The sequence below is a fragment of the Neopelma chrysocephalum genome, unplaced genomic scaffold (assembly GCF_003984885.1).
Source record: "Neopelma chrysocephalum unplaced genomic scaffold, ASM398488v2 Primary Assembly neopelma1_43, whole genome shotgun sequence".
Lineage (NCBI taxonomy): Eukaryota > Metazoa > Chordata > Aves > Passeriformes > Pipridae > Neopelma > Neopelma chrysocephalum.
In genome coordinates, this window is record NW_020897702.1 from 934,679 (window position 1) to 956,614 (window position 21,936).

Consider the following 21,936-nt stretch of genomic DNA (forward strand, 5'->3'; position numbering starts at 1 on the left):
GGTAGGTATACATTCTTACAATATTTAGAATAGATATACATACATGCATACATATTTATATAAATATCTATAAAATGCATATACATAAACACATATGCATGTCTTCCTTAATTCCTAGACTCTAGAATGATTTAGTTATAGAAGCATGTCTGCTGTCATGAAAAAACCAATACAGTTTCTAGTACTTAGGCTAGAAGAAGTAAATATTTGAAAATAGAAACCCTGAAGGCTCAAAGCCATTATACAAACACAGAGAATTGAAAATGTATTTTTAAAATGCATATTGTTGACAATTCCAATTCCTGTAGTCATATGACCCACATGTCCAGCAGGGTTTTTTCACAGAATCCCATTAAAAAGATTCCCCTCTTGGGAGAAAAAAGAACTTCTAAGGCCTTAGGACAGCACTGACTCTAATTTACCTCTAGGGCAAATTCTTCTTCTATCTTTACTGCATAAAATATATTGCTAACACTCAAAAAGTAATAAACTTCCCTAAACCAGACAGTAAGAGCAACAGGTTTGTTATTAAGGCTGAATTGAATTTATGCTGAAAAGTGTGACCATGCAGCTTTTTATAATGAAAAGTTAAATTGTTTAACTTCTTGGACCCAGTTATGGTAAATAATATATGCTGTGATCTGTCACTAGGTTATATGTTGTATAAACTGCATACTCTATGTACCTCTACAGTATAAAAACATGGTTTCTCAGGAAATTACTCCAATAAATAAATAAATAAATAAATAAATAAACGAATGTGTATAGATATGGACACAGAATTAGTGTGTGAATATATATAATATTCCAAATGTTTTTATTTAACATTGATTTCCCTAAGAGATCTACCTGAACAAATGCTAGTTTACAGATGCTTACTCTACAGATTATTTTAAAGAAAATTGTTTATTTTGCCTTCTCATGCTGTCAAATGTAACTTGAACAACCACTAACTGAGCAACTAACTCATTAAAAGAAAAAAAAAAAGGATTTGGTGTTGCATAAGGTCCAGGAAAACATCATGTTTTCTATGGAATATAAATATTGGTGGGAAAGAACACTGCTGCAATGTGTTCCAAACTGTAGCTTTGTCAGTTCAACATTTTAGTTCTTCGGTGGAGTGAGGTGGCTGTTGGCACTCAGTGGAGTTACTTTGAAGATAGCTGCTTGATCTCTCAGCTTTTGAAAGCATTTCTGGTTTTAGTAAGGGGAAAAGGAAACAGTAGTTTTGGGATTCTTCAGCTCAAAATTCTACCAAGGAACTTATTGCAAGTATAAGTTCTGTGATTAATGCACATGCCAGAGTAGCGTTCAGCCAATTCTTTTTCATCTACATTAGCCTAGCAGTGCTAAATTCTAGTGAAAATCCAAGCATGCTGTTATTTATATTCAGATCACGAGAAATACCAAAACAAGAACCCAAGTCAGAGGAGACTTACAGAAAAGTAGGTAAGAATTAATCTGACATGGTGAACAAAGGTACCTCACTCTTTAGACTCCTTGCACAGGTACATTTAGAAGTGGTTTTGTGTCTTTGTGAGACAAAAGAAGCATTACAGCTAGAAATTCAGGCCACTGAATGGAAACCAGGCAGAAGCAGCAATGGTAGAGTACCACAGTCACGGCTCGCGCAGCAGCCGGGCACAGTCTCAGCATGTCCTGTCTTGGCAGGAACAGTAGCTTGAGCCAGCATCTGATAGCCCAGCAGGTCACTGAGGGGAATCAGTACAGCAGCAGATGTGTGTTAGGAGAGACCTGGCAGGCTATGTGAGATTCAAAAACTGGCAGGAAAGTTCACTGAACAGAGCCAGGACTTTGCCTGGGAAACCATCGAAAAGATAAAGAGGAAAGAGGTTATATTCAGGCTGTACAGTCAGATTTCAACTGTTGAGTTTTGTTTTACTCTCTGTGACCATATTAATTGAACATAATGACTCCTAAATAAATTACTAGTGAAAGAGAATTCTACAGAACATACGAGAGATGGGAAACAGAAGTTACGGTCAAGTTCATCACATGTTGATTCTGCTGCTGCTCAGACAAAATAACATTTTTCCCTTCTTAAATATGTTATCAGAGAGGTGCTTCCATCATCGCTGATTGTCATGGCCTTGACCATTGGCAGGTCCATCTTGGAGCTGGTTGGCATTGGCTCTGTTGGACCTGGGGGAAGCTTCTGGCAGCTTCTCAGAGAAGCCACCCATGTAGCCCAATCCCACTACCAAAACCTGGCAGCACAAACCTGATACTTGAAAAAAAAAAAACAACACCAAAATCTAGTCACCAGCAGTGTGTGTCAGGGATCAATATTAAGGTCCATGCTGTTTAACATCTTCATCAGTGACCCAGAGAATTGGATGACATGCACCCTCAGCAAGTTTGCAGATGACATAAAACCAGGAGGAGTGAATAATACACCCAATGGGTGTGCTGACATTCAGATGAACAGGCTAGAGATTTGGACAGATAGGAATCTAATGAAGTTCAGCAAAATCAAATGCACATTTCCCTGGGGAAATTCCTGTGGAGAAATAAGCTCCTGTATCAGTAAATGGTTGCTGCTGATCATCTGGAAAACAGTTTTGTAAAAAAGGACCTGGGGCACTGACAGACACCAAGTTGAAAAGGAGACAGAAGTGTGCCCTTGCAGCTTAGAAGGCTAATGGTATCCTGGGCTGCATTAGGAAAAGTGTTGCCAGCAGGTCGAGAGAGGAGATCCTGCCCCTTACTGTGGACAAGGCCACAATTAAAGTGTGAATCCAGCCCTGAACACCCCAGTACAAGAAAGATATGGATTTATTGGAGAGAGACTAGCAAAGAGCCACTCTCTCTCTGTTTAAGTCACTGAGGAGAGGCTGAGAAACCTGGGACTGTTCAGCCTGGAGAAGAGAAAATTCAGACGAATCTTATGTGTATATGTAGATACCTGATTTGAACAGGCAAGGAGGGCAGAACTGTTCTCTGTGTTATCCACAAAAAAGACAAGAGGAAATGGACAGAATTTAAGATATAGAAAATCCAGTTAAACATGTGATTAAAATTCCCACACTTTTTATTGTGAGAGTTATCAAACTTTGGAACAGGATGTCCAGTGAGACTGTGGAGTCTTTGGAGATATTCAAAACTTGAATGGGATCTGACAAAATTTCAACCCTTCAAAAATATAGAAAGGATATAAATGCTATTAAAAATCTTTAAATGCAATTATAATATATAAGGTGTTCAGTCTCAAGATCTTTTGAAAACGCAAGCCCCCCTTAACATGACCATTTTTCATATTATTCTTTCATATTTTATCCCTTTTCCTTCTATCCCTGTTATTGTTTTCTAACATGGTTAAAAGTGTAAGACAGGGGTAACTAGCATAAATTGAAATTGTCTTATAATAGATACTTTCAAAATTTGGGAAATCACCGAACCTGAAGGTAAGCAACACTGATTACATATTTCCACTCCCACAATGACAGAAAAAGGAGTTAAAGGGAAAGTAACTGCATGAAAATAGTGTTGCAATTTCACTTATCAGGGTGGTAATTTCAAAGCTCAGTAAGCTCAGTTTCCTTCCCCCAATCTCTCTAAGTTTTTAATGTGCATGTAAATAACTGATGAACATTTGAAGCTACCTGCACTGACACTTTTAACATACAGGAGGGATGGTTTTTTTGTTACACATTGCATGACCTACTTAAAGGATGATGTTAGCTGTAGAGACTGCAGGCACAAAAAAAAAGTAGATATGCTATGGTTATAGGACAAAAGAGGCTCAGTACCAAATGCTAACACCGGAGGTAAAGGTGAAGTGTCAGCTGAAAACCCTATTTATGATCATTCAAACAGATGTGTTTGTACTTTGGATTCACCTTCTAATGAAATACATCTTCAGAGAAGGCTTCCAGATGAGGGACATTTCTGTAGCACCAAAAACCTCAGATTTGACGATTATATCGTGAACAAAATCATTATAGCAGGATAGTCCAAACTTCAAATATCAACAAAATGTTATAAGTTCTGAAGCGGTTTTGGAGCTCAAAAATTGTGTGACATAATTTGAGACATAATAGGAAAAAAAGAGGGCTCTTAGGTCCCAGGAAAGACTAAAGGTGCTGGTAGAATCACAGCAAAGATGCAAAGAGATGAATGCACATCCCAGCAACTTTACTGAAGAAGCAAACATGACAATAAATATGAAAGGACAATGCTGAAGAGGACTTGTAGGAGCTTTGCAAGAAGTTTACAGAAGAAGTACATCACTAAAATGATGCAGGGGATGAGATTGTAGGGAAGAAATCTTCAGTAGGGCGTTACCTAAAAGCCATATCTATGCACATTAGTGAGTTTCAGGCTCTTGGTTCCAACAGCAGAAGAATAAACAAAATCCTCAGCATGGTACCCACTATGAATGAACTTAGCTCTGTCAAGTGTTTGCCATGGAGTAGTATCTAATAAAAGTCAAAATCTTCCAAAAGTGAAAAATAATTGCTAGAAGAGTCTGGAATATATTAACAGCTGGTAAGCAGGAACAATTTCTTCTGCCTAAAAATTATATGCTTTTCATTGCACTGCAGAAAAGTTCCTCTATTCTTGTCAGATGTTAGGGAAAGTTGAAGTTACTGCAGCAGAAATGTGTTTAACTCTACATTTAGCTCCTACAAAGGAGACTTAATAAAGGCTCCTGCAAAGGAGACTTAATAAGGTGGTGCCAGCTTAAGGCAAATATATGAAAGTCTGGTTTTGTGTTAATTGTGTGGGAAAAAAATATTACATTTTGAGTTGCTCCAGGACATTTTTTTAAAGCAAGTAGATATCTCATTCAAACATCCTCATGGCATTATTTTGGAATATTAAATATAATGTAAAATAAAATATAAAATCAACAGGGGTCCAGAAGGCAGAACTATCCGTTAAAATAAGGGTTTGATGCTCATTAAAAGGGTCAAAATATTCAAAGACGATAAAATGGAGACAATTGATGTATAAATCTATTACATTAACTCTTTGTACTAGAAAATACACATATCTTGGTTGGCATAGTAGTACAGCTTCAAAAATGCTCTGTGCCAGATACATACTTTTTTGTTTTTTCCCTACAGTTACAGACATTGGATATGCTTCAGCTCAATGTAGCCAGGAGTCAGTAGACATAGGCATAAATTAAAGGCATTCTCCTATAATTCAGGATGAATTTTAGGAAAATGGAAAATAGAACAGTATAGCTTTTACTGAAGTTCCACTTGCTGGTTACTTTACCTGGAGCACAATATTAACAACATCTTTGAGTGAGAAAAGCTGTTTAGAAGCAAGCTAAAATAAGACCAAAAATAGGAAATAAAATAAAATAATAAATAAAAATGGTTGGTCTCATATCGTTCATATTGCTTGGAAAAAAAATAAATGGGGGGCGGGGGGGAAGAAAAGTGCTTTAGTCTAAGGCTGCCCACAGGGTGAAACCGTTTTTCTTAGAGCTTCTTTGCAAGAGCAAAGAATTTAATAAGTACAGTTTTCTTGTCCAATGAGAGGTAGACTGATGAGAAAGCTATCTAGCAAACCCAGGACATCCAGTTACTACATATAATAAACTGTTTGAGGATGGCCCACTGCTCTGGGATGCCTGATCACACTTTCACAGAAGAAATTTTTCCTAATATCCAATCTAAATCCCCCCTGGTTCAACTTGAGACCATGTCCTCTGGCCCTGCAAGATTCGCCTTAGGAGGATCAATGTATATAAATATTTGAAGAGAGGGTGTAGAGAAGACAAGGTCAGGCTCTTAACAGTGGTCTCCACTGACATGACTTCTGAACGTCAGGAGAATCTATTTTATTGTCAGGGTAACTGAGCATTGGTACAGTTTGCCCAGCAAGGTTGTGGAGTCTCATCTGTGGAGATATTCAAAAGCCACCTGGACACTGTCCTGGGCAACTGGCTCAAGAAGCCTTGGCTTGAGCAGGAAGGTTAGACCAGGTGACCTCCCAAGATCAACTTCAACTGCTCTGCAGTGGTTTCCCTGCCATTTCCCCCCACTGTGAGCGGGGGCAGCAGCAATTGTGAAGCAGAGCAGAAAGAATTCCAGGCAGAGGAGAGAGAAACTTCAAGCAGTCTTGCTGCCACCTCCCCCGTCAAGCTAGGGGGAGGGGGCGACTCGAACCAAAACCGAAGTAGCAGAGACGGGCCAAGGAGTCCAGAGACATCCTGTGAGCTGGACTAGGACAGCCAGACCGAAAACAAGGGAGAGAGCCTAACCGAACTAAGCCAAAATGGGCCTGGAGTGGCCCAGACAGTACCAGCAGCCAGCTGGACCCAGACTGAGAGATGTGGGGATGCCCTGCAGAGAGAACTTGCAACAGAGCAGGGAGAGAGAGAAGCCAAGCTGGAATGTTCTGGGGTAGGACTGAGCCAAAACCCCAGAACCCTTGATCCCGGAAGGAGGGGTGTCCCCTAGACTTAGGGGGGCCCCCCAAAACTCCCGTGGAAGGAAACCTCCACGTAGCAGGGAACAAAGACTTAAAGCTTTACCTCCCTGTACTCTGTGGTGAAGACATGGTGATGATGAGTGTTTCCATCAAAGCCCATAGATGAACCCTCGGTGGGAGCTCAGTGGTTAGAGGTGGGGTACTGAGGCCTCACACTCTATGGAAGAGAGAGAGAGAAATTTTCCAGCTACAGAGAATTGGAATGTGGCCCTGAGAGTGAAGGAGAGACTTCTTTCTCCTCCTGGACTTTATGGGGGGAGCAGGGGTGATTTTTGTAAATACATGGTTTTATCATCATAGGAGGATTAGTTAGGATTGTTGTATATATTATTCTATACTTTCCATTCTGTTAGTAATAAATTTTGATATTATTCCCCCATGCTGAGTCTGTTCTGCCTGTCTGGGAAGATCTCTCACCTTTGAGCAAATTTGTGGCAGTTTGAAAATTGGCTCTTGGGTCAAACTATGACAAGGACATCAGTATTATCAGAGACAAAAGGAAATAGACAATGATATAAAACATAAATGGGCTTATTGAAGATATATCACATTAGAGTTATCAAATATCTTTCCTAATCGGATAATTTCTAACATAAAATTGATTGAAAAGACTTGATATCTAAACAGTATGATACTATTTAAAAGAAATATTCAAGTTGGAGATCTTTCATTGGTTTATTAAAAAATATAAAATGGATGAAGAGACTTTTTGGTGATTATTAAATGCAGGTTACTGCAATGAAAGGGATATTGCAGTGTTTCTTAGGTTCAGTCTTGCAATAAATATTTAATAGTTTCCTAATTAGCTATGTTTTCAGGCATAGGTCACGAAATTCATGTAAAACACAAATTTGAAATGTTTGGCCAAGACTGTAGAGAGCAGGTCATGACTCTGGAAGAAACAAATTGTGCTGAAAACTGATATCACATAAATTGTGTTATAATATGAAGTGTATAACATCTCTTTAAACTAGGGGCTAGTTTTCTAGAGGCCATGACAGATGAAGAGAAACTGTGATGACAACAAGCTTCCCATGTAGTGCTGTTTTCACAGTGACATTCTAGAACTTCAGCTACAATAAATAAATAAACAAATAAATAGCCTGGAAATCTTAGTAAAATTTTTGCAGAAGGCAATGATAGTCTACCTGTGGTTGCATCCAGTTCTGGTCACGTGTGGTCAGTTTGAACTGGAAGATGTGAAGATGAATGGAAAATTTATTTTTAAATATAAGAGTAAAAACCTACGGTTAGCTTGGTCCAGTAAAATAAGTGTTGAAAAACATGGTTCATCTGAGTGGAAAATACAGTGGAGGGAGACATATTTAAGTATATAATCTATGGACATACACTGCTCATAAACAAATTATTAGCAATTATTACAAAACTACTTTCCACTGTAAAACAACTAAAACTACTCAGTGACCTGTCAGACATGATAGATGCAAGAAACTCCTTGCCTCACATGTCCTTAGATGAATTTCCTGTAAATGCCCTTATTTGTTATTAATCTTGCTCTTAATTTCTAGTATTTTGGGGGTCCTTCTGATTGCTGAACAGGATTAAGAGATTTTCTACTCCTTACCTCTCATAGCATAGCTTGTCTTCTTTTTCATTGCACTTACATAGTCAGCAGCTACATTAGCAAGTGGGAAGGACCAGCACTTGATTTGACATCACAAATTTTTTTTCTTGGACCATATACTCATGTGGCAGTTTACCAGGGATGTAGTCTGTGTCAGTTGTATCATTCGCAGGAATAATGGATACATTATAAAGAGCCAGGCTCTGGACGACCTTGCATATACATTGCTGATGGTATGCCATAGATGTGTTCCATAAATTACTTTGATCATGATTCAACCAGGAAGAAAATCACTTGGGTGCACCACTGCTGTGCTCAAACACCTACTGTAGGACTACGGATAATAGGTGCAAGACATATTTTTACCTGAAAACAACCTACCACAGATGCAAATATCTGATCCTGGCCACAGCTAGAAATTAATGAAGACAAAATGCACTGATGTTATCTAGAATTACTACAAGCATGTTTGCACGCATAGAAGCAGGAGCTTGCCCGACTGACACGCAGTGTTCTGTAAACAACTTCTGCTGTTGCTGAAAAAGTACCTTGAAACCAAGCACAAAAGGAGTGACTGAAAAAATAAACTAGACATTCTGTAACAGAACATTTTCAGCGTAAATTTTAGCAGTTGCCATGGTTTAACTAGCTTCAGAGATTTTTAAGACTCGTTATGGCATCTATAAAAGGCTTATGCTCATGTCAAGAGACTTTAGGTAAATGTGCATTTCTGAAAAAGAGAGGTTATTTCCTTAATTGAAACACAAATGCACTTTTTTTTTTCTACATTGAGTATAAGGACATATTATAAAGTTTTCTGTGCAGAGAAAACTTGTAATATGTTCTATAAACTTATGGAACATACATAACAATCTATGTTCATAATACTTCTTATTAAATATGTATGTTATTGATGCCTATAGTTACTGAATATCATGTCATGCAGTCTTTTCTTGTTCAATGATTCTGTCTGCTACTCCATATTAGTTATGAAGTTTATTTCTAGGCTAGGAATTTAGTGATCTGTATTTAGTGCAAAGTCCCTACTAGGGAAAGTGAAGCCTAGTGATGTTTTGTTTAAAAGAAAGAAAAATAATTTCTTTTCTTTCCATTCAAATAATAAAGCCCTCAAAGCCAATGTACTGAACACAAGAGTAACTTTAAATGCATGCATATTTACTGTAAAATTACATCATTAAGGAAAAACATCTGCACTTGTCTGAATTGTGCCCACCTTAGTCATAAAGGGAATATTGACAATATCCGATCTTCAGTTTAAAGGTGCAAAAGGCTTTTCCGTATTACATCAAATGACAACAATTCTCCATCGTTCCCATGCAAAAGGGCAAAACTACAAATTAATTCCTGTCTAGACAGAAGAAATAATGGTTTTTATCTAAATTGTCTTGGGCCACTGCTGGGACATTGAATGAAAAGCTCTACTACTAATGAATAAAAAGACAATTTTTTTACAATCAATGAGTCACAGATATTTTAAGCACTGCAATTTGAGGACAGAAAGCTATTAGATTTAGAGAAAGAATGGAAGAAAATAATGAGATCAGAAGGGTGAGCTATTTTGGCACCTGAAAAAGGTTGTTATTCTAATTCAATATTTATCATGCGGTAGCAACTTTAAAATTAAGAACCTCAAGTAAAGATGCTTGGATCTTGGATACCATCTGGAAAGTTCAGCTGAAGAGAATCAGGCATAAGGAAAGAAATAACATTAGTAACTGAAAATATGTCTGTAAAACACATTTTTTTAATTCAAAACAGAAAAAAAACCCCAGATGGTAGAATTTCGAAGGGAAGATTAGAAATTAACATATTAATGGGCAGATCTTTCAGTCACTGGAATAAAAAGAGTTTTGCCACTGATTTTAATGAAAGTAGAATAAAGTATGTCATCAGAAGTGCTGAGAAAAGATTGTAAACATAAAAGACCACATTTTCCAATTGATGTAGCTTTCTGCTTTGTAAACACAAATTAAACTTAAAGGGGCTAAACATAACTACTGCCCAAGTCCCCTAGTCAAGAGAACAGTTTTCTGGGAAACAGTTAGCAAAAGTAACTTCATTCCTTTGGATTTAAATGATTTTTAAGAGGGCAAGGTGTGACAGAGACAGATACTCATTCATACTGGTTCAGTCACTGACATAAACCAGGGCAGCATTGTACTTTGATCTTCAACACATCTAGATAGCTCAAGATGTGAGATCTAGCTCCCCTGTGATCCTGTGTTCTCTCTACAAAGTTCAGTTTGTTTCTGAACAAGGTAGGGTATCTATCACCAAGATATAAGTACTGCTAAATTGCAAACTTCCACTGGGTTACATGACTATCTGTATCATGTTCTATTCTGCATTTACAAAGCATACTCTTTTAGGATATGGAGAGGTATGTTATTCTCAGGTCTCAAAGACATAAGCTTGTATTTAAGTGCCTAGAAAGGTTTAATTTAACCCACAAAGGGCATGAGGAAGATTTTATCTGACATAAACCTTTTTCTGTAAGGCAAACACATTATTGGGAGTGGTGCTGCATTTTCATATTGAATTGATCTATTTTACCTCTGAGGGTCATTGCATTGTGTAAGCAAAGAGCAAAGGATCAAATCTTTGCAAGAATATAATTGCATAACATAGTTTGTTATTTAAAAAAAATGTACCTATATATGTTATTTACTAGTTCTTGGTTTTAATTAAAAACAAATAAAAAGGTGAATATAAATGGAATTGGGAATACTGTGCTAATTTGCATCAGTGTTTAATTTCCTGAAATATAATAATTAAAGTAAACACTAATTACTAAAACTATTTTTCATTGTTAAAGTGCAAAATATATGTATTTCTCAAGTAGCCTTATGCTTTTACAAGAGCTCTCTCTTGTGGCTATAACTGTTTGTGCATTGTAACTAGCTCAGATATTCTGAGGACCTTTTTAAAAAGAATTTTATACTGCAAATTAAGGTAGTAGGAAAAACAATAACATAACTCTGTCCAGCCATGCAGCAGATAGTGATAATAAAATCTGTATAAATTATCTAGAAATCTATATTATTCACCAAGACATAAAGACTGTTGAAAATAGTTTTCTATACTTATTCTAATAGGAAGGCTTTAAACAATAGCCAGCCTACAAAAGATGGCAAGAACTATATATAGTCAAAACACTCACTATGCTGCAAAAGCTAAGATAGGATAATCAAAATAAATGTAACGTATGGTCAGGAGAGCTGTTCTATAGTCACATAACACTGAAGAACTCTTTAAAAATTGTGAAGGAAAATGCCAAAGATGTAAATGTTTGTTTCTTTTGTGCATCCTCTTTTTATCCACTGCATCTCTCTGTAGCAAGGATATACTTGTAGCAAGTGAAAGATGTTCAGAAAGAGATTTGAGCCAAGCTGTTCAGTGATGTTGTGCTTAGTATTGGTCATCTTATAGCAGGTACTTATTGAAGTGAACTGTGCTGAGGACCTGGTGCACACCATCTACTGACTGCATTCATGCCCGGCCCGAATCTTTCACCTGCACTGGGGTGACAACTGCTTCATTCCCACAAAAGGGGTCTTCTGGGAATTCCTTACTGGCCTAGATGTTTGGGCTATCTCCCTTTTCCAGTTGGAATTACAGGATTTTTAATAGTACAGTCTGCTCATTAGGAGAGTGTGGCAATGGATTTATGGAAAAAGTCCTGCCAAAGATGGACTGGTGAAGAAAAAGAAGAAAACAGCTCAAATGTTATAGAAAGAGGAGTTTTTAATGTTGTTTAAACATTAGATAGATAGATGGCTTTTTGCAAAGTCACTGCTCCTTCTTCCCGACACCCTCTGTAAAGACCCCTTATCTCCCAGGCAGGAGTGTCCTGGGAAGATGTCCTAAGGTGTTCTCATTGGCCTTTTGTTAAGCCTTTCCTATTGGCTGTTAACTCCCTACCTGACTGGGCTTTTTGTAAGACCCTTCACCTGTAATTGGTCTCCTTTGACCCTCCCAAGAGCTTTATAAACCCCTACCCCACATTAAACTTCCTCTTTCGTCTGTCCCTCCCTGGTGGTTTGCGTGTGTGCTCCTTGTGGGGTCACAGGGCCATGTGGTGGGGGGTAGGGTGGGAGAGCATGCACCTTTCCAGGTAATGGACTAACTCCCAGGGCCTGAAGGTTCCCCCCTCCAACTCATCCACCGTAGGAGAGAGCACAGAGCAAAACAGCTGTAAACAGGAACTGTGATTTACTATCAAGGATTAGACACTTTATGTTTAATGCAGAACTTAGACATATGAATAATGGGAGCTAAAACTCTGTAAGAGGGAGAAAATAGCAGTCTGGAGTCTAGTACTAGTGGGAGTTACACTCACCAGAGTTTGGCAAGTAGATTAATTATTCTTTACTAATCTGTTCTCATCATATGATGATGATATCTCTTTAGGAAGGCTATGGGATTTTTGTTTGACATGGCTTTTCTGCTTCCCAGAGCCATGTAGTTGCACTAATAATAAATGATACATCCAGCTTTCAATCTTCCCCAGCTTACTGATATGTTATAAGGTTTCACTGACTCACTTATTAATATTTTAGCAATACTTTGAAATCCTCAGATGGAAGATGCTATAATCAAAACAGGTTAGTGTCTGATTAAAGGTGTCTGAAGACATTAAGTTTAAAATATCTGTGAGCCCTTTCATTATTTTAGTGTTTATAATTAGATTTAGCGCTTATAAGTTTCCATATAGCTAATACACATTTTCCTAAAAAGGGCAAAAACTTATATTACAAAGCTGTTCTTTCGAATTAGTCAAAATCTTTTCAAAGTACACAAATCTGTACTTCAAATATCACCAGAAGAACCTGATAGATGAAACTCTTCAAGCTCAGAAGCTAAAGCTATGTCAATAGCTATGTCAGATTAAACAGAACTCAGAAATCTTTCTGGGCAAGGGGTTAAATAGAATGACTCATATCTATTAGTAAATGCTTCTAGCCACAAAAAGAGAGCAGCTACATGCAAACTGCCAGCTGGCATTTAGACACAGTAGTTGGAATATTCAACTTCCTAAAACACATCCATGAATTAGTTAAGAACTTGCTAGTTGGCTCAGGTCAAAATTGTTCCAGAGAATGGTCTAAGAGCTTAAAAATACAGACAATTGCATTTCAGACCTGAGAGCATTGCCTGCCTGGTTCTGTTTAAGTTACTAACATAGATGTAGTCTACAAAGTGATTGCTCTTGACATTGTGTAAAAGCTGAGGTCAGCAAAGAGTGGAAGGAATTTATGATGTGATTTAAATAGTTTCTCTAAGCATGAAAGCTTTATCAAACTAGTTTGAAAAAACATGTCACTACATTCTTGTCTTAAAAGAATTCTTTTATCAAAATTGGAGAGAAAAAGACAAATGGAGTTAAACCCAGCTGTTATTGAGTTTCCTAGTATAAATAAAGCTACATGCAAAGCAAATAACATTAATGTTACAATTCTCAAAAAGCATTGTGATTTGACAATAAATAATAACAAAATGTCAATAGCTTTATTTGAATGACTAGTTCGACTGACTACAAAAGCTATATATTTAGGGATTTAAAACATCAGAAAAGTAAGACTGACAAGTTTCTCATTCTCTCAGTCCCAAAGCTATGTGACGTCAGTATAAACCCCATGGCCTGGTACTACCAACAGCATGACCAAATTTACTGCACTACAGAACAATCTTCTCAAACTCGACCCTCTGGCCCTGATCTATCATTCTTCTACTGTACCTATATGTGGAACCTGCCTGGTGTGGGAAAACCATTCATGTGATGTCCTGATCTCTGCAGGATGGCAACAAGTTGCTCTAAGCCCTCTGCTGGAACTGACATCTTTTTACTGATATTCTTGATTTCCACAAGGGCTTCTGATTCAGTTTAGAACTGGACAAATAACCAGGAAATAAGAACTGGGAATAGGCATTTCCTGTGGTGTAGCTATTGCGTATATTTTGAGGCTTCTTGCTAAGTAGTGCTTACCCTAAGTCAAGGACTTCCAGTTCCCTGTAATCTGTCAGTGAGCACATGTACAAGAAGCTGGGAGGGAGCATAGCCAGGACAGCTGACTCAAAATGACCAAAGGAATATTCCATATTATAGGATGTCGTGCCCCGCATACAAAGTGGGGAGAGTTGGCTGGGAGGGCCTGGTCACTGCTGGGGGATGGACTGGGCATAAGTTGGTGGGTGGTAAGAAATTGTATTTTTCATCTCTTGTCTTTCTTGTCTTTTATTCCTCTCTTTTTCTTTTTTTTCCCCTAATATTATTATTATTATTATTATATTTTACTTTATTTCTATTATTAAACTGTTTCTATTTCAAACCCATAGGTTTTGGCTTTTTGCAGTGCTCTCCTCCATCCCCCTATGGGAGGTGATGGGAAGGAGCCAGCAGCTGCGTGGTGCTTAGTTCTCAGGTGGGATTAAACCATAACAGTCCCTTTTGACACCCAAGGTAGGGCATAAAGGGTAGAGATTACAACAGATCTGACAAGAGCACGTTAAAATAAATTTGTAATAAGCATTTATTATATAAGTTTAATAGCTGCTATTTACAATGTTTGTTTATTTGCTCTCAGAGTTTTTGTGCTTGTTCTCAGAGTTACATTTAACTTTACTTGCAGTATATGTTCTGTTGTGCTATATATCACCTCTGGAGGCTCAGCTAAGGTTGTCATGTTGCTGAACTTTGTAATACTGCCTTATGATACGATGGAATTGCTGGTCCTGAAAGTAATCCGGTGTTTGTACTCAGCATTGCCATCAGCTCTGTACTTTGGGAGCCATCTATTGGAAGCCACTAATAATTACATCTTTTACCTGCTAGGAGAGACAATCTATGGAGGGGACATCTTCCCATATCTTTCCCTTTCCAGGACAACTACAGTAGCATTTAAGAATTTTGAAAATTCTGAATATCCTTGCAATGTTGCAACCAGCATGGTAGTATTGCTAGGAACCATGAATGTGGTTCAGATTTTGTTTGTGGTTAAGCAACTATTTGTGATTACTCTGACCCCTCTGACAAGCATTGTGACTACTTCAACCCCTGTGACAAGCACTGCAGCTGCCCAAAGCCCAGTGACAAGTACTGTGGCTACTTGTACCCTTGTGATCCTGAGTGCAGCTACTCAGACCCTGGCAATGCGTGATGCAGCTGAACCAGAGAACCAATCCATGCCAGTATCAGTCGCCTCTATATATAAGAAGAAATTAACATGAGTCAGCTCATTTACTAAATGAGAATGAAGCACGGTCACTACAAGAACAGCAGGAAGAGACGGAACAAGAGGTAAGTACCAAATTCCTATCTCTGAGTGAGCTGCGGGATATGTGAAAAAATTTCAACATGTTATCACCTGGCTTCTCCAATGCTGTGATAACAGGGATAGTAGCCTGGAATTAGGGGACAGGGAAGCCAAGCAGATGGCATCACTTTCCACAGAAAGGGGCATTGACAAGTACTCTGTCTCTGAAGGCAACTCTTCTCAAACCTGAAGGAAAGATATTTCTTTCAAGGAAAATGTTGTACGTCATGCAGGTAAACGGACCACAATGGAGAGAGATATCTAGCACCTGAGGGAATTGGCCCATGATCTGAACAACATGCAGTCCTCCACAGATCCAGAAGTCCAACACAGATAACCCATGTGGTGGAAATTTGAACGGAGTACACAATTGTCATATGCCAAGTCACTGGCAGTAATGACCTGGAGAGACAAAGAGTCACCATCAAGAGATGAATTGGCTTGCCAAATCTGGCAATACAAATAAAACCTTTCTTCTTGCTACAGACTTGCATCTTGGCTGTGGAAAAACTGTTCAAAAAGTGGGGAAAACTATCCCAGGGGTTCCAGCAAATCAAAAGAGGATATGTCCCACTCCCCACCTGTCCAGACTTGCATGTCAGCTATCAAGAGTAAGTGTTCTTTGCTCCCTGATTCTGATCCATAGGCTGATTTGTCAACTGGAGAGCCAAGTACTGACCAGCAGGATCCATTCACCCTAGAAGAGTCCCATATGGCCAGTGAAAAAGTCTAACAGAGAATAGAGACTAACAATAGACTATTGTGGCCTGAATGAAGTCACACCACCACTGACTGCTGCTGTCCCACCATACTGAGTACTTAGCTACTGACTGGGGTTAAACCGCAACAGGCAGACTTAAATGCTTATGCTATGTTCTTACTGATACCACTGAGGACACACACTGATGATTCTTGTCCTAATTGCTGTCCACCAGGACCCTGAAGGGTTTTTTTGGTAGAGCAACACTCTAGTCAATTGGACCCTGCTCTATATTGCTGTTTGAGATTATTCTGTCAAAGGTGCAGGGCATTATATTTTTCACACCTCATGCCATTCTTGTTGACTCAATGTTGAGGTCTCTCTCTATGGTGGCTCTTCTTCTAGTCTGTCGTCTTTTCAGTTTAGTGTTTTCCCCAGACATAGAGAGGATTCATTAATTCTTGTTTCCCCCATAATTTTAAAAATATGGAGACTCAGTATCAACCTCTAAGGAACTCCAGCTGTCAGTTCAACTTTTAACCATTAACCATCTTCCCTGAAGCTTGGTTTGAGCTTGGTGGTTCATCCAGCTTTCCATTCGTATCATGGTACATCTCTCCAGTCCTATTTTACTAGCTTGTCCACAAAGACTGTGTGGAATCCTGCCAAATAAGCAATTGTTCACTCAGATTTTTTTCTTCACCCTTGAAACTATTTTGGCATTTGCTTTGTCATTCCTTATTCAGATGGATACTTGGGGACTGGATTATGGACGGCAAGAGTTCAGGAACAACGCACAGACGATCAATATGATCAAACGATGTTCAATTTATTATTTAAATGAGTTAGCTTTTATACAGTTAGCTTTTTCCAGGTACGTGATTACAACAAAGCGATTGGATAGCTCAGTCTGTGCACGCATCTCATGCCTTTAGCTCATTGGTCCCGATGCTCTGTTCACGCATCCTGACATCATTCGAGCCACCCAAAGTCCCTCCTATTGATCTGCCTTTAGGGACCTTCCCGGGACTTTCCAGTTTTCTCTTTATCTCCAGTTTCCCACAACTTTCAACTATAAACACACAGTTTTCTCATAACTTACAACTATAAACAAACAGTTTTCACACAGCTAATAACTATAAACACACAGAATTTCACACAGTTAACAACTATAAACATACAGAGTTCACAGTTTGCAACTATAAACTATTCTTTTAACAACTTCCAAAGTTATGTCAAGTGAGGCCTACTGCTTCTTAGAACTGGGAATATGGATTGTTCACAAGGTGTCCATTTTCCTGCCACACTGGATACTTACCAGTGAAAACTAGGGTGTAGAAGACATTGGATACCTAAGCCTTTTCTGTGTCATTTGCAATTATCTTGCCAGCCCTGTTTAGAAGAGGACTTGCATCTTCCAAGTGCTTCCACTTAATTTCTGAGCATGAAAAATGACAAATAAAAATGCAGAAATAAATGAAACATACAGATTGTTGCCACTTTGGGTTTAGGTATTCATGGTAGGGTTTTTTGCCACCATGTGCAAAATGAAGTTTACCAGTTTTCTATCTTCAAAGCACCAGATGTTTGCAAATTCATAGTTTAAAAATCATAAATTGTTTTATTTTCTGCAGTAGTCATGTAGTGTGGTCATAGAACAGTAAATAAAAACATGGCAAATCAAAGGGTTGTATTGCTATACTAGAGCTTTTTTCTGTAATGCAATTGTTTGTATTGTTTCACTAAAATCTTCTGCTTTAGAAGGCATGTGACTACATTAACCTCATATTCATATAATGAACAATCTAACAAAACACAACAACAAAAACAAAAAAACCCTCAAACAATAAACCTCTCAAATTTTTTTGTAGTCAAAGATATCTTTTTGTTCTAATTCTTATGACTTTAAGCCAGGAATGTCAACTTCCTAAACTAACTGTATAATTGTAACTTAACACATGGAACTGCAAAAATAGCCACCTCTTATTATAGAAATAGGCTATAGAATCTAGCAAAAAGGAACGGTTTGTGAGTCTGTTGATATTCAGTGAATGGAAATTCAGGATGTTTTTATTATTATTATATGTTACCTCTTAGTGTGAGCAGTAGATGCCTAAAGGGCTAAATAATTGATTAGGTCCTAAAAATTTGGCAGTCTTTGCAAGATAAAATTAATTTTAAAAGCTGATTTTTATTCCTAGAAATGTGAAAAAAATCATAAGTTAAGCTGTTGAAAGTGATTATGTATTTTTTTCCATGTTACATAGATGAAAAAAGGCTTTTATGAACTCTTATGTTCTACGAATATCTTAAAAGATAAAACATCATTAGAAGTTAAACGCAATACATGCTGCAATAAAAATGTTAGTTTTGCAGTTTCGTAACTCATCTACTTCTCACATTGTCTTACCTTTTCTTCCTGTCAAATGTTCAGTAGATTTTATTTTAAAATTCTGAATCATTGTTTTCTTGAAACCACATAACTTTTTTAACACCCAGACAACTTATATAGCTTGTCTGTTCACAGAACAGTCTGTGATGATATGTATCATCTGCCAGCATCTAATATGGAAATATTAATAGCCTTTAAAATATATAGAAAATAAATAAGGTTTTTTTGCTTCATCAATAGTGGATGTGAAACTGATTTAATCAGTGCAAAAAAAGAGTATAAGCAAAAAAGATTGAAAATAAAGTTAGAGCTTTGGAGGAAAAAGAGGGTAGAAAAGAGAAACTCAGCAGTGAGAAATGGAAGGCCAAAAAAATTATTTTAGAGTAAGAAGCAACAGAAAAACAAACAAACACAGATGACGTTCAGGAACATGCAAAATGAAATGATAGCTGCAAAAATTCACTTAGTGGGTTATCAGTTGGAACTGCTGCAAGCTGAGTGGATTTAAAGAATAGAATAGAATAGAATAGAATAGTTCAGCTGGAACGTACCTACAGCAATCATATAGTTCAACTGACTGACCAGTTCAGGGCTGACTAAAAGTTGAAGTATGTTATCAAGAGAATTGTCCAAATGCCTTTTAAACACTGACACTGTTGGGGCATTGACACCTCTCCAGGAAGCCTGTTCCAGTGTTTGATCACCCTCTCAGCAAAGAAATGCTTCCTAATGTCTGGTCTGATCCTCCCCTGCCACAGTTTTGAACCATTCTCATGCATCCTAGCACCAGGAAAAAGATTAGAACCTCTCTCTCCCCTTCCTCTGGAAGCTGTAGAGAGCAGGGAGGTCACCCCTCAGCCTTCTGTTTGCCAAAGGACATTCCTTAGCCACTCCTAACAGGACATGCCTTCCAGCTCTTTCACCAGCTTTGTTGCCCTCTCCTGGACACATTCAAGGACCTTCACATCCTTCTTAAATTGTGTGGCCCAGAACTGCACACAGCACTCCAGGCGAGGCCTGGAATTGAATTCAATGTTGAATACAGAGGGGTAATCACCTCTTTTGGTCAGCTCATTATGCTGTGTTTGATGCAGCCCAGGATGCAGTTTGCCCTCTTGGCTGCCAGGGCACACTGCTGTCAACCAACACACTCATCTATTCTTTAACAGCATCTGTTCTGTGATCAAGTAGGTACTCATTAAGCACAGCCCCATGGACTAGCAGCCAGCAAATGTTATAATGTGGGGTTTTTTGAACTTGTGATGGGCTAAGCTACATCATATACTGCCAGATGGACATATGTGAGTATAGTCATATGTGTTGAAATGGTTCAACATGCTGCCATATGTATTTTAAAAGGTGCATTTGTTTACAAAGAAAACCAGAAAATAACTAGACTTTCTGTGGAAATCTACTTTTCCCAAATAGCATGGCACCAAGAGAAATCTCAATCTTGAAGCCTTTACTTGGGTTTTATTTTCTCCCATAGGTGTTACTGGAAAGAGGACTCAGAATTGATGCAATGAAACGCATTATAAGTACCTTCTTTGAACAAGCATTATGTAGTAGCACTGTTTTATTGAAGTGTTCTGTCAAACATCCACCAGATGTCAGTACATACTTGCACAATCATGTAAGTTGTGGCACGAAAATCTTTCTAACACAAATCTGATCCTTCTGGTACACAATACAGAAGCGTAATGTTGCATATCACTGATCCTGCTGCAAAAAAAGTGCAAAATAGTGCAAAGAATATCCTTATACTTTTTAAATTACAGGTAAAAACCAGAATTTTGATTCTGACCAAAAGAGAATTTTGATTTGTTCTATATCAAGCACTTTGACTGCTAGCTACTTACAGCTGTTCTGAGTTTTTATTTGTGAAAAAAGAAAATATGGGTCAGAGAACTGCCCTGTAGATGCTATGGCCATTCATATTCTTAAATATGAGAGATAAGGAAAGAATGAGAGATCTAGACTTTTTCAATCTTAATAAAAGAAGACTAAGAAATAATTTTATTACTTCCTTCAAATATCTATATTCTCTTATAATGTAGAAGAAGACAGACTGTTCTTAGACAAGCACAGCTATAGGGTGTAGGACAATGGATACAAGCTGCAATACGAAAAACATGATTTGACATCAGGAAAAAATCACAACCCGTAATTGGGTCACACAAATGCTTGTGTCATCTGTCTTCAGGTATTCAAATATCAATCAAAAAAGATCATGAGCAATCTCATAAAAATTTGTAGTTATATCCAGCTTCAAAGATGGTCTAGCAGGTTTGGACCAGGTGATCTCCAGAGGTCCTATCCAACGTAAATTATTCTCTTGTTTTATTTCAGTAGCATTTCAGAAGTAGGAGACATTAAGGAACATAAAATTAGGCTCCAAATCTTCTGTCAGATTTTTTTTTTAAAGATAGTTCGTAGGAGTAAATAAATTAGGCTCCTGACTATAACATTCAGATATTTCTTTTCTCTCAGGTAGTTTGGCAGCTGCATTGAGAAGCTTCGGTGATTTTCTGTATTTCTTTGCATGAGGTGTCTCCACATACAAAATTCATTAGCATGAGAACTCTTCTCAATGACAGTTTAGTGTTTGAAATGTCATCATTTGGTTTTCTATCATTATAAAGCTGACAATTTTATTTCCTCATGCATTATTAAATAGGCCACATAAGTCCAGTGATTTTTAACTACAACTTCAGTTAGGAAGTTGTTTCAGGACCAAGTTTGCCTTCCTTGAAGAGTTTAAGAACATGCATTGAAACACCAACCCAAATGAACAGATATTTTTTCTGACTGTAATAAGAACAATTAAAAAAATGTAGTGAGATTTTAGTGAGAATTACCCTATGACACTTAACAGCAATCAAATATATTTTGCTCTGAAAATCTGTGAATGCATTAGAGAATAATTTCATTCCCAGTCACTTTTCTTGCCAAATTACTCTTAAAAATTCTTCAGATAAAAATTAAAATTTTGAATATATAATTAATTTCTCATATTTTCCCAAATTTTTTTGAATGATAGATCCCTGTCATCCTCAATATTTCTTACAATACATCATGTACAAACTACGATAAATTGTCTATGATGACTTTGAAAAAAGTGGTGTGTGGCCCAAGTTTGACAACATTCCTATTGTTTTCAATTTGCCTTTTCTTTATTTTTCTGAAAAAATGTTTCACTATACTTAAAAGAATACTGTTATTTTACTCACAGAATTTATCAAAGCTCTATTTGACCTAAAACCACAGATACACAGCCCCTAAGTGAAATGTAAAAGAAACTATAAGTATTTTCTTTTAGAAAGCAATTGACATTGTATTTCAGGTATTATTTCTGAAATAATAATGTAATTTGTTTGATTCATTGAAGAAATATACTTGGATCTGATAATGATCCCTGAAGGCACAAAGTGATGTCCAGAGGTCTAAAGATGCT